The sequence below is a fragment of the Dasypus novemcinctus genome, chromosome 22, assembly GCF_030445035.2.
Source record: "Dasypus novemcinctus isolate mDasNov1 chromosome 22, mDasNov1.1.hap2, whole genome shotgun sequence".
NCBI lineage: Eukaryota > Metazoa > Chordata > Mammalia > Cingulata > Dasypodidae > Dasypus > Dasypus novemcinctus.
The window spans coordinates 43,656,108-43,671,551 of NC_080694.1; the positions used below are offsets into that span (position 1 = coordinate 43,656,108).

Sequence of the window (15,444 nt, forward strand, 5' to 3'; positions counted from 1 at the left end):
TGTAGGGTTCAATTTTGAGACGGCATGTGTGTGTGTGTGGCTCATAGCTAAAATAAGTATTCTTAGAAAAGCCCTGGTATTTAAATCATGTGGGGCACATGAAAATCTTTTTTGAGAACTGGAAATCTGGAAATGAGTGAAAGGAAAGTGTTTTTCCTATCAAGAATGAAAAATCCAAATGAAGAGGGTGTTTTCAAACGTGGGACAGAAAAATGAGGCAGGCTCCGAAGAGGAGCGCAGCAAGCTGTCAGATGAGCGCGTCCAGCTGCCTGGGGGAGAAGGGACACGTTCCTAGAATTGCATTCCAAACAGACGACACGCGGGTGCTGGCCTCTCCTCTCCTGCGAGGAAGGAGCAGCCTCCGGCAATTTGGGTTTCACAACACAGTGTTTGTCATCCTGGTTGGGGGCATGGGTCTTCCTCTGAGGCACTCGCTGCGGTGCGGCAAGGGGCCATGGGCCCATGACTCGGTTGCTCTGCCTGAATCCCCACCCGTGGTGGCCCAAGTGTCCTGGCCACAGATGGGGAGAGGGGCAGCAGCAAGAGGATTGCGTTTTTTTGTGTGTTTTGTTTTGTATTTATTTCTTTTTTAATAGATTTTGAAATTCGTTTTTTAGAGATACAAGGATCATACAAAATGTCTCATTAAAAGATATGAGAGGATCCCATATGCCCCCACTCCCCACCCCGCCACTCCTCCCACATCACCCAGCCCCTTCATCAGTGTGGCACATTCATTGTGCTTGATGAATGCATTTTGGATCACTGCTGCACGGCAGGGACTACAGTTTACATTATAGTTTACGCTCTCTCCCACTCCATTCAGTGGGTTATGGGAGGATATATAATGGCCTGCATCTGTCCCTGCAATATCATTCAGGACAACTCCAAGTCCCGCAAATGCCCCCATATCACACCTCTTCTTCGCTCGGAGTGGACATCACCATCCCAGGGTCCTCAGGATGGAGAAATAAAATATGGAATGGAGTGGACTTACTGGTATTCTACTATAAAATCATCGTGACTCTAGCAATGGAAAGATTGTGTTTTCAGCATTTGGGCCCATATCCCCTTTAAGGCATTCGTGCCTTGAGGCACTTGAACTGCCCAAAGCGTCAGAACGCACATGCAACCCCTCAGCCGATTTGCCTGTGGGGAAGCCCGGAAACCCCAGCACCAGGAGTTACAGAATATGTATATATAATTTTCATTCATTCTTTATTGTGAAATATAACACACATACAGAAAACTGTATAAAACAAATGTGGAGCTTAATAAATAGTTACACATTTGACTGCCGTTCAGGGCAAGACAGAGGATACTGCCAGGAACCCAGGAGCGTGCCCTGCCCAATAACCCCCCCTTTCTTTCCCCTAAAGGCCGTACCACCCTTAGCCCCACACCAGGGTGCCCTGCGCTGGGCCTTGGGCAGCCATGCCCCTTCTCGGAGGGGACAACAAGCCTTACCCACCTGGAACCCAGGTCTCCCGTGCATCAAGTCCTAAAGCTTTGGGGTTCCCCGTCCAAACCATTGTCAGTGCACGTGCATGTTTTCCCAGGCCCTGCCCCGTGTCTGCCTTCCTGAGGGGCAGCTATTTGCGGAAGGCTGTGGACCAGGCTGGACTCAAGGACACAAGGGTCCTTGCAGGATGGGATGGAGCAGTGGGTGGTAAGAAAAGGCAGACGGGCCAGGGGGCTGGGGGCCAGGGGCTGGCTCTTTTTGTGTCACATGTTCCAGCAAGCCATTCCAAGGAGCCCAAGAATTCTCGGGTCCAACATGGACTTCCAAGTCACCATGACAATGTATTTGTCCAGATAGGAAAGACAGGGCATCTTTAATGAACAGCTCGTTAGTTTAATTTATAACTTTGAACTATTTTGGCCCATGATACGTGGTACTCCATCGTACTTTTACCAGCCCTACAAATGTTAGGGGTGGGCCTGCCTAAAGGTACCTCTCCTGACTTGCTTTACTTTTTCCTGCTTAAGTCTTCATCCCTACATACTAGAGTTATGGTTTCCTGATTTTGAACCTTGTATAAAGGGATCATGGAGTATGTAATTCTTTCGTGCTCTCTTCCTTCACTCAGCATTAAGTTTGTGAAATTCATCTATGCTGTTGCCTAAGTAGCTTGTAATTTTCATTGCTGTATAGTATTCTATTGCGTGGATATTCCACAATTTATCCATCCAGTTTAATGCGGATGGTCAGTTCAGCTGGTTCTATTATTAGTTCAGTTTGATTAATACTGCGGTGGATCTTTGTCTACTTCTGGTGCCCATATAACTAGGAATGGCATTGCTGGATGATAGATATGTTTGTCTTCAACTTCAGTCGATAATACCAAACTATTTTCCAATGTGGTAGCACATAGTCACCCCAGCAGGGTATGAATTCCTATTGTTCCTCATCCTTGCAATTATGTTGATTTCTTTCTATTTTTAACCATTGTGCACTAGGAATATCTTTTTTTTTTTACACTTTTTAAATTAAAGTTAATAGATCACGAAGAACGTTACATTAAAAAACATTAAAAAAAACATAAAAACCTTAAGAGGTTCCCATATACCCTGCTCCCCACCCCCCCACCCCATCATTTTTGTCAATTGTATTTTTTAAAGCTATATACATCACGCACAAAAAATATTACATTAAAAAATATAAGAGGTTCCCATATACCCCCCACCTCCCCACCCCACTCCTCCCACACCAACAACCTCCTCCATCATTGTGGCACACTCATCACACTTGGTGAACACATTCTGGAGCACTGCAGCACCATATATATAGTAGTTTACCCTGTAGTTCACACTCTCCCCCAGTACATTCAGTAGGTTAAGGCAGGATAGATAAAGTCCAGCATCTGACCCTGCAATATCATTTAGGACAACTCCAAGTCCCAAAAATGCCCCCACATAACATCTCTTCTACCTTCTCCCTGCCCTCAGCAACTACTGTGGTCACTTTCTCCTCCTCAATGCTATAATTTCTTCTATTACTCGTCACAATAGTTTTATAGTAGAATGTCAGTAAGTCCACTCTAATCTATATTTTATTCCTCCGTTCTGTGGCCCCTGGGATGGTGATGTCCTCTTTACCTCTGGATCAAGAGGGGGCTTAGATTCCACATGGATGATGGATGCAATTCCTCTGCTTGCAGTTGTAGTCCCTCTCGGCTCCCTGGTGTGGTGGTTGACCATCTTCACCTCCCTGCTAGCTGACCTGGGTAAGTCCAATGAACCAGAGGGTAGGAGTTGCAACTCTGCTGAGGCTCAGGGCCCAGCTGGCACACGGGCAGTCCGGAGATTCGAGTTCCCTGAGTATATACCAACTCTAGCACCAACCACACGTTCAGTAAAAGTGACAAGAGGCATGTGTAGGAAGGTCACACCCGAGTCCAGTTCCAGCACACTCAGGAATATATCTTTCTATGCCACCATTCCTCTAAAAACTTCATGGTATTTTTTCCCAGTTATTTGAAGACGTTAAAGCGCTCATGGTAACTTGCTTTCCAAATTGACGGTTAATAATATTAGCTGAGGTCTATCATAGTAACAATAATGATTATAATAATACCCATACTTTTTTATTTGACACATGGCAGCTAAGAGCAGATCTGCAGCCTTGGAAGATTTACAGAAACAAAATGCAAGATCTAAGCATTTTTAAGTAATTACAAATTAGCGGCTTGAAGTAGGGGTAAATGAATATGCCAGCTATGCAGCTGGCACCGGCCTTCTTCTCTCCTAAGAATGTGTGTGTCGCCAGAGTATGCGCTGACAGTCGTGGCAGCGCGGGGCACAGGTGGCTGAACCTCCCAGCTGGGGCCAGTCAGGACTGTCGTGGGGGAAGAGCAGCTGGGGAGTGCCTGCTTGCGACTCTTCAGCCTGCCCAGCAGGCAGCATCTGTTTCTCCCCCAGGCAGCAGGGACCTTGAGCCCTTGTCAGCAGAAAGCAGGGACCACGAGCCAGGCCCCCCCCCCAGAGACAGGCACAGCGTCCTCACATGCCGTCCACGTCCTTCGCCGCCCCCTTAGGCCCCCAAGCGTCCACCCTTTCCCTCCCGCTTGCCCCTTCATCCTTTTGACGCACCCACCTGGCGAGAGCCCAGCCTTGGGTGAACGCACCTGTTTTCTTTCATCTTCATCCATCTCTGGAAAAACCCCACGCCCTGCAGATGCTGCACCCTACATTCATGGTCACCCACATCTCCCGGGACCTTGTCACTGGCACGCAGCCCGTCCCTGTGTCCCCGGTCAGTGCACTCTCCCGTTCTCCCCTTTGTCTGTTCAAATCGCCACAGATGCCCTCCGGCAGTGATGTCGTGGGTGCCTACTCTGTACGTGGCTGGCGGGTGTAGATTGTACACAGCAGCCGTTTCAAACTTTCCCCGCTTTCCTCAAGTCTCTGCCCCTCTACCTAGCCGCAACCTCAAAACCCCGCTGTCGACCTCAGCAGGTGATGAGTTCCCGTCACGAGGAAGGCAGGAGCCATCTGCCCAAACTCCCTCCCCTTCCTTCCTCCACGTCTTTAGCCTCACTTACATCACCACCCCTCCTTTTCTCCATCCTCTTCTCCTTGTGCCCAAGCTAACCCTGCCACCTGGGCTTTGACGTCCCTCCCCATCTCTCTATAAATGATGCCCTCTGTCTCCTGACTTATTCCCAGGGGTCGTTAAACAGGCTCAAGTCTCTCCCTTAAGAAGCTGGAACCAGGTGCTGCCTTGAGTGACCGACCCCTTCTGTTTCCACAGACCCTCATCCAAACAGGAAAGGATCCAGCCACTGAGCGCTCTGCCCCCCAGCTGGCAACGTGTACTTTAAATCCCACCGCCGACACTTACCAGGACCACCAGTCTATCTCTCCAAGCGTCAATCTCCTCATCTTTGGGGACACAATGAGCATTTACTGCATGCGATTTTTGTGAGGATTAAAAAAGAAGCAGCAGAGAAAGTGGCGAGTATGGTGCCTGGAAATGGTATTTGGATGGTAAGTGTTAACAGAGCATGTGTTTTTTTTTCTTTTTCTTTTGTATTTATTTATTTTTAATTTTACATTAAAAAAAATGAGGTCCCCATATACCCCCCATATACTCCTCCATCATAATGTGACATTCATTGTATTTGGTGACTACATCTCTGAGCACCGCTGCACCTCATGGTCAATGGTCCACACCGTAGCCCACACTCTCCCACAGTCCACCCTGTGGGCCATGGGAGGACATACAATGTTTGGTAACTGTCCCTGCAGCACCACCTAGGACAACTCCAAGTCCCGAAAACACCCCCACATCTCAGTTTTAAAAGTCCTCCCTGAATTCTGCTTTTCCTCCAGCGACTCCCCTGTCTCTCTCTTCCCTTTGCCAGCTGCTGTTGTGAAAACATCCTCTATTCACCGCCACCCCTTCCTCCTCCATCCTCCTCCTTCTGCAATTCACCCTCTTCTCACCAAAGTGGCTTTTCCTGACACCACCCTGTTCTGGGTCTTCCTTCCTAAACCCGGTGGGACTTGCGATTCTCATTTTACTTGACATCTCTGCAGCCTCTGGCACTGCTGCCAGCTTCCCCTTTCCAAGTATGTGTTTCCCTGGTGCGGGTCTGTCTGGGATCTCCTCCTCCATGTCCACTGCCTTCCTGCCACTGTGTGGAGCCTCCGACCTCGGTCCTCAGCCCTCTCCTCCCGCGCTCTTCTCAGCGGGGCTCGCCCAGGCCTCTCCTCTTGGCTCCAGACTCCCCACCCAACAGCTCCACGTGGGTGCCCTTCTAGTGCCTAATGCTCCTCCCATCCCAAACGCACACTCATCTTTGAACCCAAAAGGACCTTTTGAGTTTTTGTCTCCTCTCTTGGTGAAGGACACCACCATCTGCTCTGGATATGGGACATCATCCAAATGCTTTTCAATCACTCATCTTTATCTTCTTTCACCATGTTCTCTCAAATAGAGCAGCTCTCTAAATTATACATTTGATGGAGTTAGATCCTCCCCTATAACGCTTTTAGCCAACTGGCCAAGTAGTTTAGGATATTAAAGAATTATTATGAGATGTTTTAGATGTGATAACAGTATTTTGTTGATTTCTTTTTTAAAAGACTCTTCCTCTTTTTGAGATACCTAATGAGTATCTGCTGATGAATAACCCAATGGGGTGGGGACAGCAGGGAGATATTGGAGCTGGGTGGTTGATACTATCCTCTACTTTTATACATACTTGAAATTTTCTATAATAAAACATTAAAAAAACACAACTAATCCCTAAACTCAAGCAAAACAAAAAACCTGCAATGCCTTTCCATTTTCCTTAAGACAGTGTCCAAAATTCTTGAGGTGACCCACAACACCCTTTAAGATCTGGCTCTTGTCTACCTTTCTTCCAAGTGCACAACACGTAGTGCCTAGTAAGGATTTGATGGATGGATGGATGGATGCATGGATGGATGGATGCATGGATGCATGGATGAATGGATGCATGGATGAATGGATGGATGAATGCATGCATGCACGGATGGGTGCATGCATGGATGGATGGATGGATGGATGCGTGGATGCATGGATGCATGCATGGATGGATGGATGGATGCATGCATGCATGGATGCATGGGTGGATGCATGGGTGGATGCATGGATGGATGGATGCATGCATGCATGGATGGGTAATAGATGGAGAACGGGAAGGGGGCGTCAGAAAGCCTGCATTCCTACCCTGGTTTGCAGGTGACTGTCTGAGAGACCTTGGACCTTTCACTTACTCTCTTAGGGTTTCAGTTTCCTCAATTGTGACATCATGATATGAAGAGTAGACAGGTCATCATTTTTGGGCTGTATTCCCTATTCTGTGGGGAGCAGAGGTACAGAGATGGGAGATGGAGGTTAGAAGAGAAAGGTTTGAGTTCTCCACCTCTACATTGACCAAAGCAGCTCCAGCTCTGATGGTTTTATAATTTGTAACTCTTGGCAATATTTGGTTTAAAAAGTTTTCACTGTTTATATTACATAAATTAAATCTCATGGCTTAGGTCACATCTCAGATTCTTTCCACCTGCAAAAGGCTATGATTATAAAGGGTTTTTATAAGCGCAAGCACATGGGTTTGATGAACATAGAGCACAGAATTTTAAAAAGCGTGATTTAATAAAAAAATTATTTCTTTTCAGTAAAGGAAATTTGTTCAAGGAGTAACTTAATGCAATTTAATTTTAAGACTTTTAAAGGTGTTCACATAACACATTCACAAATTAGAAAAGCTGTCATTTATTGGCCCATATGTTGGGATTTGGGGTTTAGAAATATGCTCACTGACCAACGGGGGCTGTGGGACCCATGAGCAAGCAAGCACTGAATGAGCCGGTCCTTAAGCCAATGAGAACTTGAGGATATTAGCTGGCACTGCTCCATCTCTATTTCCCCATGACTTAGCTCAGTATCTAGCACATAGTAGGTGCTCAATATGTGTTGAATGAGAACACGGGGTGTTCACTGGGGCACCGTCAGAATTTGTGGCCATACAAAAGGGCAAGAACTTTTTTCTAAAGGAAAAGTGGTTGGGGTGGACGCGAGAGCCACAGAGGGGGCAGAGCTGTCGGCCCAGGCGTGCGTGAAAAATGGCAGGGCTCCTGCTCGCGGCCTGGAGCCTTCCGTGGGGTGGAGTAAATGCAACTCTTAGAGCCCCTCAGGACTGTCTAAGGTCCTGGTTTCCTGGTGACTCACTTCATTCCCTGCGCTGAGGCTTGTGGACCACTGAGCCTACACTTTTCCAGGCTCTCCTGCATGCTTCTCTAACCCCAATCCTTTATTTTAAGGTCTTTAGGGGGCAGGTGCCTGGGCGGCTGCTAAGATAAACCAGACTCTTCAACCTTCGGTACCTCCTATTCAGCCATGTGCAACTAGCAACGTGCTAGGATGCTCAAGGCAGGGTGGCTGGAGGGCGGGGCCAGGACCCCTGAGAGTGGCCTGGGCAAGTCAGCCAGATGTCGCTGCTTGGCCTCCGTCCCTTCAGGTACAAAACGGAGGGGTGAGACAAAACCGAGTCCTCCGATCTGGAGGGAATTTAGGTTATCACCTGGATATGTAATTGGTGGGAAACCCAGAGGGGCATGATTAACCAGAAATCTCTCTTTCTCTGGGCCTCTCATACTGCGCGACATCCCTGCTTTATCAGTGCCTGTGCAATAAGGCAGTGAGGCCGCTGTGACAAAGGCAGGGCTGCTGAACTAAAAGGGGAAGAAGCCGAGCGTTTATTAGCCTTGAACCCCATAAATTGAGTACACCTGTCTGATTAGCCTGTCACCACCTGGCAGTGTCCTGTGGGAATGGGTCCTGACCTGGGTCAGATTTATGGGTGAAGGGGTCAGGAAGACCCACAGCAGGGGAACAGGGCCCTCAAGAGACAAGGAGGAGGAGAGCACCCAGAGACAAGTCGGCCCCCGCTCCCCCTTATGATTTTGCCTGAGGGCAACTCTGGGCCCATGACTAACTTACCCAACAGAACACACTCTCCCCCCCCCCCCCCCCAGCCACAGACAGCGTCTAAAGTTGAGGCCTCTCAAATCTGCACGTGCTCATTTATCTTCCCTACCAAGTTCATTTCCCCAGGCCATGGAATATTATCAAGGTTTTTGCTTGCCAGCTGAAGATGGAGTCCTCCTGCCTTGTTGTGATTTGCACCGTTTATTTGGGTAGTTACTAAGACGGAGAGACAGAGTTAATTAAGCCCTTTGTAGAACAGTCCACTTGCTTGCACAGCAAAATGACAGAATTTTCTAAACTCCTTAGCAAGAAAGATTGTGTTCTTCAGCCTTCACAGGGTCCAGTTCAGGATCTTAACCAAGTCATCCAGGAAAACCTCTTCTTGATTATGGTATATATTTTTTTCCAGGTATAAAAACAATAAACCCCAGTGATCTGGTCAGACATACAAAAAAAAAAAAAAAGATTTTGTTGGGGTTTTAATACTCTAACACATTGGACTCAACTTGAATTTCTCAGTCTGAAAAGTCAAATTGGGCGGCTTGGCTCCATCCAACCAGCTTAAATGCTGTTGGCCTATAATTTTCCAAATGTTCTTTCAGAATGAGCCCTGGAGAGGCTTGACCTTTAAGCGAATTGGAAATCATCAGGTATAAGTTTTAATACCTACAAAGCAACCCTTTCCTTTGTTTTAAATGGATAAGACTCGGTAAAAAAGAGTGAGCCGGAAAGAGCAGTCCCTGGTTCATTGATCAGCGTGTCCAAATGTGCACCCTGGAGGCCCAGAAGCAAAGCTGTTCATGTTTGTACATTGTCTACCAACAGCAAGTTATTCCAAACTATGGTTAAAACACCAGACCAAGAATAAAAAGAAACAGCATGTGCGTGAAATAAATGAGAGTAAAAGTCAGAATTCTAAGTCCTCTAAAACTTTCCATCCTTAGGGAATGTCTTGCTGAGCGTATGGTCCTGATCCTTTTCCTCGTCTTTGCCAGTGTATTTTCAGGAATGCCCTGGCAGAAGAGAGGACATTTTTTTTTGCCACACCTTCCATTCCTGTAGAGTTCCTGGACATTGACTCTTCATGGAGACGTCCAGCCACCTCCTTCGACTGTCTGGTATTCATTTTTATTTCTTCTTCTTTTTGAAGTTTGTGACTCATCTCTGTCTAGAGCTTTGTGTTTCCTGAAGGCCTTGCTTGCCCAGACATGGCGCTCCACCCAGGGAACAGAACTCGTTGCTGTCCGTGAGGACAAGCAGGCTCGAGGTGCCTATTCAGAGAATGGCACCACAAGTCGCTCAGTTCCCCAGGTTGGAAATGGCACGGTTTCCCCAGCTCTCCCTTTACTCCCCCTCCCCACATGAAGTCACTAGTGGTGTCTCGTCATTTCTAGTTCCTCAGGATCTCCCAGTTCCCTTCCTTCCTCCCCCGTCTCTCCATCCAAACTTCTCCCTCTTAACTCCAGCATCACGTTGTCTCTCACCTGGACCCTTGCTTTCTACCTGAGGGCAATGGGGAACACCTTTGAAAATTTTAACTGCAAGGTAAATGCTTGATCATCTTTCCTTGTTATTAAAAGCATCCTGGATATAGTGGATGAGTTGGAAGGGCAGCTGGAATGGAGGTGGGGAGGAATCCATGACCAAGCTATACTAGTTATCCCGGTGAGAAACGATGAGGGTCAAGACTATGCCAAGGGCAGAGACGTGGAGAAGAGAAGATGGATATTCAGGAAGTAGAATGGAAAGGACGTAGCAACTGAATGGAATTAGGAGGCGAGGGGGAGGGAGCTACTTAGAACAAATGTGTCCCAGGTAGGAGTCAGGCATCTGGATAGACGAGAGCGTAGTTCAGAGAGAGAGGCAATGACAAATCAAGCCTGCGAGAAGATGATGAATTTAATGTGACATGTTGCGTTTCAGTTTCACGTGTGGAATTTCACGTGGGGAGAGAATTCCTAAACAGTTGGATATACGGGTCAGGGATTCAGAGAAAGGTGACTATCGGAGCTCTGGATTTTGAAGTCAAGAGCCTGGTTAAAACACCGGTGTATATGACATCAATCAGATAGGGCTTAAGGAGAAAGGAAGGAAGATGGCCGAACCCTGAGAAATGGTGCCACAGAGGGAAGGGACCTGAGAGGTAAGAGGAAATTCAGGAGGGTGTTACAGAAAACAGGCGAGGAAAGCATGGAAGAGTTTGATCATGGAGCACTGTCTGCAATGTTGGGGCAGGGTCCAAATGTCGTTGGTTTGAACAGTGAATGGGAGATGAGAAACTGCAGATAATAAGCCTAGACTTCTATTTCTAGAAACTTTGCAGTAAAGGAGAGAAGGGAAAGAGGAACTAGAGGGGATAGCTTGAGAGCTTGCGGTCTTACACACAGACAGTGATGGCCAGTGTGTAAAAGAACAGAGCCATGCAGTGTGGAAAAGGAAAGGAAAAAGAGAGAGAGAAGGAATGGAGGGAGTGGAGAAGGAATGGAGGGAGTGGGAAAGGAAGGAGTGGGAGAAATGGGGTCCATGAGCTCAAGAGCTGTGCACCCACATGCTTTGAAAATGTGGGGAGAGGGAAGTAACCTGTTGAGCCATCTGTGATGACTGATGGCATTGGTGAGTCATTCACATTGGGCAATTAGAAAGAGCCTTCGGACTTTGCTGCCTTAGAGTGGCTGACCTCCTATACGAGGGCTTCCTCACTAGGCTTGTGTTCTGGTTACTCAGGAGCTGATGCTAGCATAAGGTCATTCTTAGAAAACTGACCCCTCAATAAGATTATTCAGGGGCTGGGCTGTTACTCCCTGGCCATTTGGTCTTTGGGTTGGAAAAGGAACTTGCGTTTCTGAAGTGATATTGCACCTCCTTTTGAAATATGCCCTATACACTAACCCTGAAGCAAACGATATTTCTGGATACTCATGGAAGAGAAACTTTTCTTTAAAAATATATTTTTTAAAAATTTTTGTTTATTGTTTTACTCTGCACAGCTGTTCTGTTAACCCAGTCCCTAGGAAACTTCCTGCTGAGTAGAAATAACAGCAGAGGTGAGAATCTGGCCAGCTCCTACCTAATTCACGTCTGCCACAGGCATATGATAACCTCAGAAACCATTCGTTATTTAAGTGAGAGATTTATTGGGCACTGAGAGTTTATTTTGCTTCTGCCCCGTTTTTATAATCTTTTGTTATAAATAGTGATGAAGATGAACTGCTTTATCTGTGGTTGCAGCAGTCACCGTTCAGATTACCTGACCCGGTCAAAATTATTCCCCCAAATGCTTTGCTCACTCAGCACGGCGGGCCCCAGATTTCAGTTGGTGCAACATGATCGTGCACCATTGTCACAGCTTTCTGGACCAGGGATGGGCACCCGACCCAAGGTCAGGGCCAAAGTCTTTCTCCAGGAATGAGGAACCAAAGCAGAAAGACGTGTGCAGGCACATGCACACGCACGGGCACCTGCTCGGGCTGATTCCACCTGCAGACTCAGTAGATGCCAGCAGCCGGCTTTGAACCTCCAGGGTAGGGTGAGCAGAAGAGAGAACAAGGGCTTTCAGGGCAGAGGGCAGAGCCAGGCAGAAGGAGTGGGTGGCCTCAGGTTCTTGGTGGCCAACCAGCCCCTGGATGCTGCACCTTCCTGAAGCTTGCACCCCTGCCTTTGGGAACCAGGACACATGTCCTTGTCCTTCCATGGAGCCCCCTTTTTCTTCTCCCCCAAGCTGAGTTGAACTTAGGCCTTGCAACCAAGAGTCCTAACTCACTCACTTATGATTACAAAACTAAAACTATTCCCTCCTGAGGTTGGATACTTAAAACTCAAATTTAATGATTTCACGTGGGCAGCTCTGAGTTCAATGGGGATCCCAGTGTGCTTATTAGATAACTTCCCATATTCTCTCCTCTCCTGTCTTATCCTAGGAAAGCCTCAGGAACTAGAAGCAGCAACGACTGCCACACCCCCTTACACACTGGTGGAAGTGTGCAAGGGCATCTCCACCAGGATGACATGTACCTAGACTTGTCAACCCAGCAACGACACGCACAGGAATTGATACTCAGACCCAGTGCAAGGTTCTTTACAGCATGGTTGGTGATAATGAAACACCAGAGACTACGGAAAGTTCTATTCATATGGGGTTGGCTAAGCAAATTATGCTAATTTGTACCAATGAAAGGCTGTGAGGCTTTAAAAAGAGTGAATACGGTCTCTTTGTTCTAGCATGGAAAGATCTCTAAACTACAACGGTTAAGTGAAAAAAAGCAAGGGGCAGAACTGTGTGTTTTGTATGCTTTCACTTGAAGACTAAGACTATCTACTCAAATTTGCTTATAGATGCATTGAAAACACTCTGGAAGGAGAAGCAACAAACGAATACCAGTGGTTTACTTGTGTGTGTGAAGATGTGCGCAGCAGGGGAAGGAGAAGACGGCTTACATAGAAGATAGGAGAGGGAAAGACTTCTTCACCCTCTCCCTTTTTATAGATTTGAGCAATTTTTTTAAAGCATGTGTTGAAATTATTCCAAATAAATAAATTTGGTTAAATAAATCAATTTGCATAAAGAAAGAAAGAAAAAGGGGAAGGAACCCGGTGGCTGCCACCGGAGACGATGCCTTTGTTTTATCAGACTCCTGGCTGGTTATTCTCAGAAAAGCAGATACGTTCAACGGCTTCCTCCTTGAAGAGCGGAGGGATCGGGTGAAAGACACACACTTGCAAAAAGGGTCTGCCTGTGGCCACAGCCTCGTGTCTTGCTCATTCTTGCCTCCTCGTTGGCCTCCTGAGTGGCAGGAATAACGGCAGACCTAGGATCTCTACCATCCCCGCCGAGCCCAAGAAGAGCCTTTTGCTGGTGCAGGAGGAGACCCCAAAAACCCATGCAGTTCTGGGAATTCCTTCGCCTGAGATAAAGCCCATATGTCCTCATATTCTGCAATGAAGAGTAGATTTCAAATGTCTCCAGGTCCAAGAGAGAGAAACGGTAACTCCAGACTCACATTTGGGTACAGTACAATTATATTGCTCTTTCCTTTGGAATAGATTTTCACAGGGGAGGCAATTCCTCGCCCTCTACCAAAGAGGGGGCCTGAAGAAAATAAATTTATTTGGTATGGCCCTGGGTAGTGTTGTCAGACAAAATAAAGGACACTCAGCTAAACCAGAATTTCAGCAAAACAACAAATAAATCGTACACAGAAAATATGCTAAAACGTATTCATTGTTTACCTGGGATTCCATTTTAACTGGGTGTCCTGTGTTTTTATTTCACTAAATCCAGCAAACCCAGCCCCAGGATCTAACCTGCCTGAGTAGAAGCTATAGCCCAGAAGGACGAAATCACAAGTAGGAAAGTCAGCTTGACCCCATGATTCCAAGGAACACTGACAACCAAAACAAATCCCTCCTCCACGCAGCCAGTCCGTTGCTCCCGATGCCAGGTTCCACCCACGACGACCACCGCTGACTTCTCCACCATCTCTTGTGCTGATGAATGGAGACCGTCAGAGTCTCATGCGAATGGCCCAAGTCACACGGATGCAAAGTGAGTGCCCCTTTGGCCGTGGACAGATGGTATTTGCTACCTTCAGAAGGACATTTGGTGGACTTTGTGTTTCTAGCAGGAAATTTGGATTGGTGCTGTCTACCAAATTGTCTCATCTCCTACAAAAGACATGCTCAAGTCCCCCCATCCTGTAGTTGAGAACCCATTTGTAAATAGGACCTTTGAAGATGTTTTTAGGGAAGATGAGGCCAGGCTGAATGGGGTGGGCCTTAATCCGATATGGCTAAGTCTTTATGAGCAGAGGACATAGTTAGCTGGAGTCAGAGGGGAAAAGAGAGGACTCCAGGCGAAGGAGGCAGAGATGACTCTACAAGCCAAGGGACACGTAGGAGCATGGCAAGAACACACCAGAACACTGCAGACTCCCGGAGAAAGCCTGGTTTGCCGACACTCTGATTTTGGGACTTCTAGCCTCCAAGCTGTGAGACAATAAACTCCTGCTGTCAAACAAACAAATGAAAAAATCAACTCTCTATGGGGAGCGGGTGTAGCTCAGTGGTGGAGCACCTGCTTCCCGTGTATAAGGTCCTGGGTTCAATCCCCAGTACCTCCTGAAAAAAATTCCTGTTGTTGAAGTCAACAGATTATATGGTATTTGTCACAGCAGACCTGGCAAACTAAGACATCTGGTCTGCCCACATGTAAAAAGTCAGAATGACAATGTATTAAGTTGAACTGCAAAACCCCCTTCTAATAACCAAAATATGATCCAAGGCAGAATATGATCCAGGTGGTGAGGTATCTGGCAAGCACCTAATGTGATCACTTGGTGAGCATGGAGTTAGAACAAAAAGGAGTGGACCATTTCAGCAACTGCTTCATCTGAGCATGGAGGCTCTAACAAAACATCTTTCCCAAAGCTCTACAGCCCAGGGGAGCTGGGCTTACACTCATGAGGTGGCAAGCTCAGGTGTTGTCTATGACACCAGGAGTGCCAGTTTTAGATTAATTATGAATCCCCATAAGAGAAAGATTATGTTTGTAAACTAGTCTATTCTTCTAGGTGTGATACCCTTTGATTATACTGGATTCAGTTGAGGGGCCCTTGATTAAATTACCTGTTAAGATTAGGGTTTTGATTTGACCACATCAGTAAGGCATGACTCAGATTGAGCCCCCACTCCCTTGGTGGGCCAATATAAAAGGACACTCACTCAAGAAGACACACAGGAAGAGAGGGCGCTCTGTCATTTTTGATCCTGCAACCCCGGGGACAGATGGGCCATTTGCCTGATAGCTTACAGAGACTATTAAAAGAGAGCTGAGACTGATAAAGAAGGCCCAGAAAGAAAGGAGCCCTATGCCAGGAGAGGGAGAGAACCCCAAGAGATAAGCCCTGTGCCAGCCTGCAGCTGAGAGAGGAAGCCCTGGGGGAAGGCTGAACCCTCGCCAAGATCAGCGGCCATCTTGTTTCAAC

At 47.1% G+C, this 15,444-nt stretch overlaps 1 protein-coding gene across 1 annotated transcript in view; it reads right to left on the reverse strand.

The window, feature by feature from the left end:
• Nucleotides 1-15,444, reverse strand: part of NEDD9 (neural precursor cell expressed, developmentally down-regulated 9) — a 190,193-nt gene that overhangs the window by 123,838 nt on the left and 50,911 nt on the right. The window lies entirely within an intron of this gene.